General features: G+C 46.4%; 1 protein-coding gene across 1 annotated transcript in view; it reads left to right on the forward strand.

Moving 5' to 3' along the window:
- The window catches only part of LOC144755556 (uncharacterized), a 48,677-nt gene that overhangs the window by 6,884 nt on the left and 29,625 nt on the right, over positions 1–12,168 (forward strand). The gene's annotated exons all lie outside the window — the stretch shown is intronic.

Below are 12,168 nucleotides of genomic sequence, written 5' to 3' on the forward strand. Positions count from 1 at the left end.
CCAGGTGATGAGTTAGTTGGAGGAGAACGCAGCGTTCCAGTGTTTTGGCGAGTAGAGGGAGGTTAGATATCGGTCTGAAATTGTTCAAGCCAGTAGAGTCGAGGCCGGGTTTTTTCAGCAAAGGGGTGACTTGTCCCATTTTTAGACAGTCAGGGACCACTCCGCTTTGTAGGGAGCTGTTTATAATTTTGCCCCAGATAGGTGCTAAGGTGAGCTTCATTTTTTTGACAAGTGAGGGGGGAATGGGGTCTGAGATGTGAGCTGATGGTTTGGAGGTCGAGATTAGCGAGATTATCTCCGTTTCATGCACGTGGCGAAAGCTTAGCCAAGGGAGGGGAGGGGGGCCGGAAGGGAGGGCCTGAGGGATGGTCGTGTTGGTGCCCCTGTGTGAGATGAAATAGGATCAAATAGGTGTAGAGCAGTCCTCTAGAATCAAATTTTAATAGAGAGGTAGCTCTCCCCTAACTAAAAACAAGAGTGAGCCCCTGTGTGGATGATAATGTTCCTAAGGGGCGGTTTATGTGTGGAAGGTCGACAAGTTTCGTGCCTAGTCTTGCCCCTAACGGGCCAATTGGCACTTCTTCAGGACCATTTAAAGAAAAAGTGAAATTCGCGCACTACCGCCTGGTATTCAGATATCGTTATAAATTACCAGGGGCGGTAGAAATGTCCTAGTTGACGTGTACTGGGGAATTTAGTGGACCTGTTTGAAAGGGAACAAAAACATGGGGGGCAGGGGATGGGGCAGGGGTTGGATAAAGCAATATGGGTTGCTCATTGTAGCAAACACATGAAGCATTTAAGCATGAAAAAGATATGCTTGTAGCATATAGGAACAATGCATACCGTAAGTGTTGAGGATAGTAGTGCTGAGGCATAGTGGTCATGTGGTTGCCAGAGCGCTACTAAGGGCACTTCAAATGTAAGAGGGAAGTTTATTGTGACTGTAATGAGGGAAAAATTGGCATGCACAGCGATAAGAGGGATCTAACGCTTACAAGGTGAGAACAGCTGCTCGCTCAGTGAGATAGGGAACAACCATAAGTGCTTGGGTAATTGTAGTAGTAATCTGCAGGCAGGAACGCTAAAAGGCTATGGTGGGGTCCAGGCACTGAGGGTGACTGAGACGTAGATAGGTAGTAGCCTGATGGGTGCTTGCTTAGTGCTCGTGTCGAGTCAACTGATCGGTACAGGGGACCCTAGTATGGGGTGTCCTGTAAGGTATCGGCCAATGAGGTGCTTGGCAGCATTTCAGAAGGCATCGTAATAACATCAATGTGCCAGGTTGCAGAAATAGCAAACCGTGGTGTGCGTGCTAGCGCCAGTACTCTTAATGGAGGTGCGCTCGTGCAGGGGAGTGGTAAGTCATAAGTGGGTTGACCGATTGCCTGATTGATGCGGGGGGGGGGAGAAGACGTTTTTGGTGCTCAATTAAGACTGCTGAACGGGACGAAGGATACCCTGCTCATAAGGTGTCCCACACGGTCTCAGTACAGGCAGACCTCTGCAGCATATAAATTACGCTGAAATGACAATTATTAACCAAGTCGTTGGAATGGTGGAACATGGTGTGCATGCAAGCGCTAGTCTTTGGATGCGTGCATGGAGGGGAGTGAACAAACACGCATACTGTAAATCATACACAAACTCGCTGGCAACAACCAAAACTCACCCCTAGTACACCGTCAAGAGGCTGATGGGGATGGTCAGAGCACCACGTTGCTCCGGTAGTCTGCAAGGGATAATAGGTGCATACAAGAATAGTTTCTTGGCAGTAATGAGGCTTACCGGTAGTGAGAGCGGGAGACCGCCGTAACGACATACTCACGGGTGTGGAGAAGCAACTTGCCATCCTCCTACCCTAGCTCCAGGGCCCCGTAATAGTCACTTCCGGGTTGCCAGTATTTATGCATAACACTAGACCTGTACTTGGATGGGCGGACATCCTGGGTGTAGGTTTGTGTGTGGATAACTTTATTGAGCATTAGACAATGCTTGTGTGATACACAGTAGGAGTATAGTAGATGCCACCTATGATCACTAATAGTGAGAGTGCGTGAGGGGAAATAAATGTGGGGGTGACGACTGGATACTTCATTGAGCGCGAGACAATGCTTGTGTAATGTACATGTATAGTGAAAGTACATTAGGGGGAACCAATAGCACTTCCAAGTGGAGGTGCCGGAAGAAAACTACATTGGGCGCGAGGCAATGCTTGTGTAATGTGTGAGAGTAATTGGGGGAACAAGGAGCACGTCTAGTATGGAGGTGGCGGCGCTGTTAGATGGATCTCGTCAGGGGGATTGCATGCTGTGGTAAAAAGATTTCAGAGACAAGGAGTTATGGTTATTGCACCCAGTTTAAGGACAATGGTAGCATCTAGGGGGCAGGAATTAATTAACCCCTATGATCACTAAGGTGGGGGGACCAAGACACTTCAAGAATGGCTGTGACGGCGTGATTGGCGAGATCACATTGGGAGAAGGATCTGGAGGAGGAACTCATCAGGAGCATTGGTCGCAAACAAGAACAAAGACAGTCATGTCAGGGAAACGAAAGTGAACATTAAGGCTCAGCAATTGTTTTGTAACACTAAGGTAGGGGCAACCAGTAGGCAAGATTGGGTACCTACTATCTTAGTGTATGCTTGGTGGGGTTTAGAAAGCGAATTTGAGATGAATGTAAAGGCAAGGTAGGTAAGTGAACAGGGACTTGCTTATGAGGGGGTATTTGGGTCCAGGTGGTATGGAGACCAGTAACCCTAGTGGTTCAGTTCTGCCCAGGGGGTATTGTCATTGAGGCCCCTGATGTGTGACCTCAGTTTGAACACCCAGCAGTGTTCCTTTCTGAAGAGGGCCTCCTTGGTAATAGTAGGAAAAGCCTCACTGACAGTCCAATGTAAGTCATTTGGCAAATGGTTGGATTCCACGAAATGTGTACGCATTTTAGTGTTAGTGTTTTTTGCATCGAACATTGCTCCTGTGTTCGGTGATCCTAGTTTTTACTGCATGTATGGTCATCCCTATATAATAGAGTTGGCAGGGGCATGTTATTAGGTAGATGCAATTTTGTGTATTGCAATTCATGTGTTTGTTTTGGGTCCACCTCCAGCTGTTGGTCAGTGAAATACTTTTAGTGGCCTGGGTGAATGGGCAGACTACGCACTGACCACAGGGATGGTGGCCAGTGACAGGTGGTAGATCCCAAAGAGTATTGGGGGCCCTGGAAGTTTGCTTTTTTAGGTCTCGGCCTAGCGATGGCTGCGCTTGCGCAGTCTCGCTGGCGAGATTTTATGTTTTTTATGTATGGGGGCTTGAACTCGCCCCTCTTCTCCATTGGCTGGCTTCCTAAATGGAGGCCAGCCATTGAAGGAGAGGGGCGTCACTCAGTTCAAGACGGGATTCGGGGGTATGTTTTTGGTGTTCTTTCTCTCCCTGACGTCATTGGCAGAGAGCAGTCCCTCATCACGCTGCCTGCACGCCCAAGTCAGCTCTCTGATTGATGTTTCTTATTAACCAATCAGAAGGCCGACTGGCGTGTGCAGGCAGCGTGAGCAGGCTCTGCCTCCTCTCTACACAGCTCCCTCCCTCCCTCTCCCGCTCCTCAGGCCGGCCGCCATGTTACGCACCGGAGAGGGAGTGAAAGGAAGAGGGGCAGCGAGTGCAGCACGCGTCCCTCTGGAGCCGGCGCGGAGTCTCTCCTGGTCGCGGCCCATAGCTTGGATAAGGCAGGTAAGGGGTTTGTGCTTGCTCGTTGTGCTTGCTTTTCTGCCCCTACCCCCCCTCGTTGTGCTTGCTCTCCGGCCCCCTCGTTCGTTTTCCTACCCTCCACTCTTTTTCTTATTTCCCTTCTCTTTTCCCTCTCTCTGTGGATGCCGGCAGTTCCACATCATAGGCATTTAATAATCTTTGTATGCAAGGGGAGTTCGCACTTGAGTAACTATTCTGTGTCTGAATAAGTGTGCACTTCTGCCTGCCATTTCTGTGCTGCCCAAATTGTACGTAGTCGGCTTTTTATAAACTATTTCCGTACAATCTTGAGCTGCTGCTATCGCCACCTGATTTTTACCTGTTCGTGCTGCACTTATTTTGCATGTTAGTGAAGCTTGCTGAAATCCTTCTCAGTATAGAGGAATCAAAATGATTGAAATTGGCAATGCTTGTTGGTTAGTGCTTCCCTTAAAATTAGATCTTACTTTCACTCGAGCAGCTTGTCCTCAACTTTTCTTAGTGGTGTGTAATGCCACATTGTAATTGCCTCTATCATTTTTTGTCTGCAGTTTCTACGCATTCGCTCAAAACGTGGTGGAAAGTGTTATTGTTCCAAAATTGGATAATTGGAGAGCTAATCTATTGGCATTTAGCGGGCACCTCTTGGAAAGTCCCATAAACTTAAAAGTTTGTATGGGAATTAATAATTTAACAATGGTGTTAAGTAAGCTAAGCCTGGGCAAAATTGAAATTCCTTTGGCAAAATTCCTGAATTTTGCATTACGCGAAATAGGCAAAACTTCTCAATTTTGCATTATGCCATTTTGCGTTATTTTCACATACAGGAGACAATTGTGACCCAAAAATGTATCACAGAGACATTTTCTTTCCTGGCCTCTCTTTTGCTGGTATGTTGCGTAGCAGTCATGTAGGAGGTATGACTTTGTGTTAAAATCGCAAAAAAAGTGGTTTGTCGTATCTTGCTTGACTAATAGTAATTTCGTTTTATTAACTTCCATGAAATTTAGCAAAACATCATTAAATAGTTTAATATAGCGTTAAAACCAGCAAGTGACGTTTTCTGGCTTTTTGTTTGTAGTTTCCTCTCTGCCCTGGGTTTGAATTTTGTTGACACACCAGGGCATGGTTTCTGTAGGTTGATGCTGTGGGTACTAAGGTGTCTGTTTTTCTTGCTATTGTGTGGCATCTCTGCAGCCAGAATTGCTTTTGTGCAGGTGTATTCGACATTGGTGATAGGGTATAAGTAATCTGTTAGGATACCACTGAGTCTTTTACACAAGCAGCAAAAGTCCAAAACCCTTTTATTAGGTTCACAAAAAACTGAGACCTCATCCACACCAGAAGCTTCTCAAAGGTCAGCTCTTCGTAATATCTCCAACTGGAATCCGTCTCTCCATTCCATTGTCAGCATTCTATTGATGATGCAGTGGTTACATCCTCACCAGAGTACAGAACACCTCACAGCCCTTTCTCTTGTTTATTTTTTTCACCCCATTGGAGCTGCTTTGTTGCCTCTCCTAGGGGTTCTAGAGGTTTTTTGCTTAAGGATAGCATCAATTTTCATTAGCAGAAAAAACGTTGTTCTCTTTGGCAACCACTTGATTACAAGCAATTTGTGAAGTTTAATAGACATTCTGGTGACAACCAACATTTACTTGCATGCTACAACCAAGTGCCACTTTTGGAGATTGATTACAACATTGGTACTTCTAGAATTAGTTAATTGGCTATGCTGAAGGCCAGCAGACCATGATATTGTTATTTTTAATATACATCATGGCCCACATCTCCAAATGGCCCCTTGATATTGTGTGGTTCCTAGTCCCTTGTGTCCCTGCTGATGGGTACTATTGTTGGGGGATCTAGTTTCATGCACGTCTGCCTCAGGAGACTGCTGTACTTCTGATTTGAATTACTTAGTCTTGTGCATGTGTTTTAATGCTACTAGTTGGGTGTTTGTTTCCTTGTAGCACCCTTTGTACTTGGGTGACTATACTTTTGCACAGGTTCTCGTTGTGTGCTCCCTATAGCAATATCACCACCAGAAAGCTGGACAAGGTAGACCCCAGGGAGTTGTACTTATTAGACCATGCTCATCCATTCATGCTCTCACCCACTAGTCCAGCAGCCCATCTATCCCCTCACTTTTCCATCCTTGCGCTCAGTCACTCACCCAGCACTCAAACTGTCGACCATACACTGCCCTATCTACACTGATCTAATCCCACCATGCTCACCTGGCCCCTCCACACTGCTGTTGTCCCTGCATTCATTTACATTCTCACTAGTTCATCTTGCCATCAATGCATTTCCATGCTTGTTCATTCATCATCAGTGCACACACTCTCCCATTCATTCCCTCACCAATGCATAAAGCACACTTCAAATAGCGAAGAAGCTTTTACAAACACTGTTACCTTTTCCAATACTCGCTTTAAAGTCCTTGTGCCATTGGACATTGGCTTTAGCCATTCCCTTGGAGCAGAAGAGTTGGCGTGTATTCCTCTTTCTATATATTTGCAGCATTTGGGAACATTACACTCATGGTAATTTCTATGAAGTGCATGAGAATGCATTTGCTATAAACTTGGTTCATGGAGAGTGGTTCCTTGGTGGAGTTTGTGAGTATGCTCCCTCAATATTCAGAGCGATTTTGAGCATGCTTTCTAGGACTTTATTGGAAAGGCCAGCGGTAGACACATTGTCTTATCAGTTTATTCTAGAGGCTTTACATCGTTACATTGCTCTTTCGAATCCCACAAAAACCCACTAAAGGCCCAATCACTTGATACACTGGAAGGAACCAGCCATTTCTGAATTTACCTCTAAGATCACCTATTGGGATGTTGCCCTGATCATTCCTAGAATTATGTTTCTCTGACATCCTCCATGAAGATTCAGATCTTGGAGAAGCAGGCCTTGACAGCAGATTTGCAGGGATGACGACAAGCTCCCGCTCTTTCACAGTCTGATGGTACTGGCACTTCATCTGCTACTCATCTTCCCTAGCTATTCCCCTCTCACGAAACCTGGTTTTAATGGCAGACAGGTAAGGGTTGTGTTCCACAGCTGACTAGCAGCAGCTAGTTTTGTAGTCCTCCTTACTTTGTTAGCTATCTTTAGGCCCCAGTGCAGGAAGGATGCTGTTACCAGATTTCTTTTGGGTTCTGTGAGTGGATGTTGTACACCAGTGTGGTTGTTCCTATCTTTCCTCCTGACAATGTATGTAGTGCAGCACTTAGTGCTCCATGATAATGCCTGTAGATGTGCTCCATCCCCTTCTTGTTTACCAACACCACTTGTCCCACTCAATCGGCTTCTCCCGCACCTACAAAAGACTACTCCAGCAAGCCTAAAGGGACAGTACATACCGCTGTGGATTTACTCCTGGGCACATGCAATGAAATACTACACACATATTGGTCCTGACACTGATCTGATTGCTCATCCTTGGCAGCTCAAAGACCAAGTGGACACTGTCAAGCCTTTAGTCAGTGTCCATTGACCCTAAGCATCCTGCATTATAATTTGGGCATCTATTCTTTGGCAGCACTTTGTCGATACCACAAACATCTCTTCTTTCCTCAGAAACCAGCACCCTCCAGTGGGTTCTGCAGAGGACTCTCTTTCAAGCCAGCAGTTTTTGTGTGGCACATTTAGGAATTCCAAAGACTGTACGTTCTCTTGGAACCTGAAGCTGTGTGTGTATGGCTCTGTGTGTGTGTATGGCTCTGTGTGTGTGTGGCTCTGTGTGTGTGTGGCTCTGTGTGGGTGGCTCTGTGTAGGTGGCTCTGTATGTGTGTGTGGGTGGGTGGCTTTTAAAAACAAAAACATAAATAAAAATAATGTCATGAGAAATGCCAATAGCTCTAACTTTAACAATGCAGAGACCATTGCATTGTAAATGCTTGTTGGTCTTGTGTTGACCAGTAGGTCTTTTATGTTAGCTGTCCTTTTAAAGGCGAAACGTGGTTTGCTGAGGGTTAGTTCTCCGGTCTCAAAAATTCTCCAGTGCTTGTTAACAATTCTTTAACAAGTTGGATTTCGGTGTAAAGGTGGTGACACACGTGACGGTCGGTGTACCGAGCTCTCTTTTGAGCATTGTACACGATTCGAGGGGGGTACTGTCTCTTGACAAGATTGGTGCTAAGTTCAGAGATTTGTTTTATGTAATCATCAATGGTGCTGAAATTCCTACGAATACGCAGGAATTGCCCATAGGGTAAATTCTCCCTCAGTGCCCTGGGGTGAAAACTTTGGTACAGCAGGGGACAGCAGGGGACTGTCTCCAGCTTGTTAGTTTTTTTTTATGATCATGAGATCAAGGAAGAGCAGTTTCTGTTCCAAGCAGTTAACTATGAAATTGAGATACGGGTTGAGGTTGTTGATCCAAAGGAGGAATTCATGGATGGTGTCCCTGTTCCCTCTCCACAATATCAATATATCATCGATATAACGCTTCCAGAGGAGAATGTTATTCGTGAAGGGGTTGGAATCCGTGAGCACATGCCTTGCCTCAAAGTCTGACATGTAAAGACATGCCACACTTGGGGCGAAGGTGCTGCCCATTGATGTGCCCTCTGTCTGGTAAAACAGCTTGTCCTCAAACTGAAAAAAAATACAGTGAGTGCGATGTGGGCACATTCCATCACAAAACTGATGGGGGTAGGTGTGGTCCAAGATATTCCCTGTAGGATTTCTTCTACCACCTCTGGTGTGTTGATTTGCGGGATGTTGGTGTAGAGGGTCTCCACATCTAGTGTCAATAGTACATCAGGAAGGAGGCCCTCCGTATTGGTAGTTTCAATGAGTTTTAAAACATCCCTAGTGTCCTGGAGAAAGGGGGGTTTCGGCGAACCAACGGTTGGACAAAGGTTCCAAGACTGACCCTATGCCCGAAACTATAGGTCTCCCAGGGGGTGGATTCACCCCCTTGTGAATTTTGGGCAAGATGTAAAAGTAGGGTAGTCTGGGGTTCTGGTTGTTAAGAAATTCTGCCTCGTTTTTGGTGATCCACCCTTGATTGAGGGCTGCTGTGACCATGGATAGTATTCTGGTCTGCAGACGTGAGGTTGGATCCTGGGTAAGGGGAGTATAGTACTGGGTATTTTCCAGTTGGCGTAAACATTCCGTCCGGTAGTCTGTGGTGGCCATGATGACAATGGCTCCCCCTTTGTCTGCTTCCTTTATCGTTATTGTGGCATCATTAGATAGTACTTTGATGGCTGTGGCTTTAGAATTCGTGATATTACAGAATCTAGGCACCAGACGCTTCTCCGTGAGTTCTTTGAGGACAGCACGCTCAAAGGTCAAGACCTCTGGTGGTACCATATTGGAGGTAGGACTAAAAGTAGAAGGTTGGCGTAGGCCGGTGTCGGTGATGCTACCTCAGGTTGGTCACCAAAGTAGGCCTTTAGGCATATCTTCTTGAACAGGTTTTGGATTTCGCACGTAGTGCGAAAGTGGTCCACTTTGGGGATCGGGACAAAGCCTAACCCTTTCTTGAGGATATTGGTTTCTGTGGCAGTGAGGGGTCGATTGGAGAGGTTCACAATTAGTTTCTCTTGTCTTGGTTGCTCCTCGGTTCCGTGTGTGACGGATTCAGCTGTGTCTGGTCTTGCCACTGTACTTGTCTGGGTTGATTCTGCGTGCCTTGTCTTCTTCTGCCACGCCCTTTGCCCCAGCCTCTGCCTAAAAAAGGTTGTGGCTGAACGGGGGGAAGAGTGGTGGTGGTCATTCTGGTACTGAGGGTAGTGCCACAATGGTGGTCCTTGGAACAGAGTAGGGCCTTGGTAGGGTGATGGACCATAGCCGTACATAGGGTTCAGTGGTATTCTTCGTTGTTGGTTATGTTGGTTGTGTTGGTAACTTCCTTGATTTTCCGTGCTGGAGTTGCTCCCTGAGAGTAGGTTCTCTGGCGCGAGCCTGTGCTGTCATCTGAGGAGTAATCATCTCCCGAGGGTTTGTAATCATCCTTCAGGTAGGGATATATTTTTTCTTTGCTGAAACATGTGATGTCCTACTGGGGTTTGCTGATTTTGTTTCTCATCAAGTAGTCCTTGTTATCGTTGATTTCCTTGGTTAATTCCGCCAGTTTGGCTTTAAATGCAGCATGAGGGATGCTGGCTTTTAGGTTGCCCTCTGCGATGGAGATCCATAGTATCAATTAATCAGCTAATCTTTTGGCCATTTTGATGCTGAGTATCAAGAGGTCCCTGGTGCATTTCCACGCCACCAAGGACCATTCCTCCTTGAACTGTTTGTCCTCAAGGAAAATCCTTGGGGTGTTGCTGACAATAAGTCCATTGGGTGCTATGTTGACACGTAGATATTCTGTCATGATCGCCCCGTGCATGATGATCTTCATGAGTTGGTGTTTCATGTTCGTGATGGTTGTCCAGTCCAGAAATAGCAAACCGAGGTGTGCTATTTCCGCAGCCTTGTAAATTGATGTTATTACGCAGGCCTTCTGAAATGCCCCCAAGCACCTCAGTGGCCGATACCTTACAGGACACCCCATACTAGGGTCCCCCGTACCGATCAGTTGACTCGACACGAGCACTAAGCAAGCACCCATCAGGCTACTACCTATCTACGTCTCAGTGACCCTCAGTGCCTGGACCCCACCGTAGCCTTTCTAGCGTTCCTGCCTGCAGATCACTACTACAATTACCCAAGCACTTATGTTTGTTCCCTATCTCACTGAGCGAGCAGCTGTTCTCGTCTTGTAAGCGTTAGATCCCTCTTATCGCTGTGCATGCCAATTTTTCCCTCGTTACAGTCACAATAAACTTCTCTCTTACATTTGAAGTGCCCTTAGAAGCACTCTGGCAACCACGTGACCACTATGCTTCAACACTACTATCCTCAACACTTACGGTATTCATTGTTCCTATATTCTACAAGCATACAAGCATATCTTTTTCATGCTTAAATGTGTTTGCTACAATGAGTAACTCATATTGCTTTATCCAACCCCCCGCCCCATTCCCCGGCCCCCTGTTTTTGTTCCCTTTCAAACAGGTCCACTAAACTCCCCAGTACACGTCAACTAGGGCATTTCCACTGCCCCTAGTAATTTATAACGCTTATCTGAATACCAGGCAGTAGTGCACAAATTTAATTTTTTCTTTAAACGGTCCGGAAGAAGTGCCAATTGACCCGTTAGGGGCAAGACTAGGCATGAAACATGTCGACCTCCCACACACAAACCTCCCCTTAGGAACATTATCATCCACACAGGGGCTCACTCTTACTTTTAGTTAGGGGAGAGCTACCTTTCTATTACAATTTGATTCTAGAGGACTGCTCTGCACCTATTTTATCCTATTTCATCTCACTATGCACTTCCTAGCCCCCACAACTGCACACACCTTACAGCTTCTTCTTCAAATGATCCCTGACAAAGAGCCCCGGTTTTGGGAGCCCTTCAGGCATTGCAGCACTGGCCTGACGAGGTGCAACCCCCCTTTGATGAAGCATGACACCTCTCGGGGTGTGTGAGGGCATCAAGGAAGAAGGACCTGTCTTCCCCCCACACTCACACAGGGATGTGTGCCATGTCGACTCTTCACTTTGTTCTGCACCAAGACATGCAGCCTGCAAATGCAGTGTGTGAGTGTCAGGGTGCAGGGCCTCTAAGGGTGGCACAATAAGTGGTGCAGCCCTTAGCGTTCTTCCCTGGTCACAGTGCCCTGGGTACCTGTGGTACCATTTACAAGGGGCTGAAATGTGGCCAGAGATGCCAATTGGGTTACTTTTGGGGAAAGAGCACAGGCCCTGGGAGCCTGAATGGCAGGGACCTAGGGCACACCAAGAAAAAGTGCATCAGTAGTCTGGCAAAAAGTGTGGGGGATTACTGAAACAGAACAAAGCTTCTCACACTCCAGACTATTGCTATTCCATACTATGGATCTGCACATGTACACTCTCTAACTCTGTGCTGTGTATGACATTGGTGATGTCATATGTGAGGTCATAAGCGGTGCATGATGGGGGTGCGAGGTATAGTTAATGCAGTAAACTATAACTGGTGAATCTCAGTGTTTCATTTTAAAACGTAGTTTTATATGTTTACAAGGCCTAACTAGAACGTCACTTCAACCTTTGCTTTTTTTCAGTGACAATATATGTATACATATACCTCTGCCGGGTCAGGTGGCTCAGTGGACTAAAGCAGCCACTGCAGGGGCCTGTGTTCGACCTCATGGTCACAGGTTCAAATCCTGGTGGGTCCACTCAGCCTTTCATCCATTTGAGGTCGATAACATGAGTACCATTGAGTTGGGTAACAATAAACATCTGTTATTCAGCGCCAGGACACCTTTGGGTAATCGTGCGCTTTATAAATACACCTGTTATGCTTATGTATGCACCCACTCTTTGCAAGGGGACCTCCCAGTTTTATCTGTGGCCCAATGTGTGCCCCTGAATGTTA

The sequence above is a fragment of the Lissotriton helveticus genome, chromosome 5_1 (assembly GCF_964261635.1).
Source record: "Lissotriton helveticus chromosome 5_1, aLisHel1.1, whole genome shotgun sequence".
Lineage (NCBI taxonomy): Eukaryota > Metazoa > Chordata > Amphibia > Caudata > Salamandridae > Lissotriton > Lissotriton helveticus.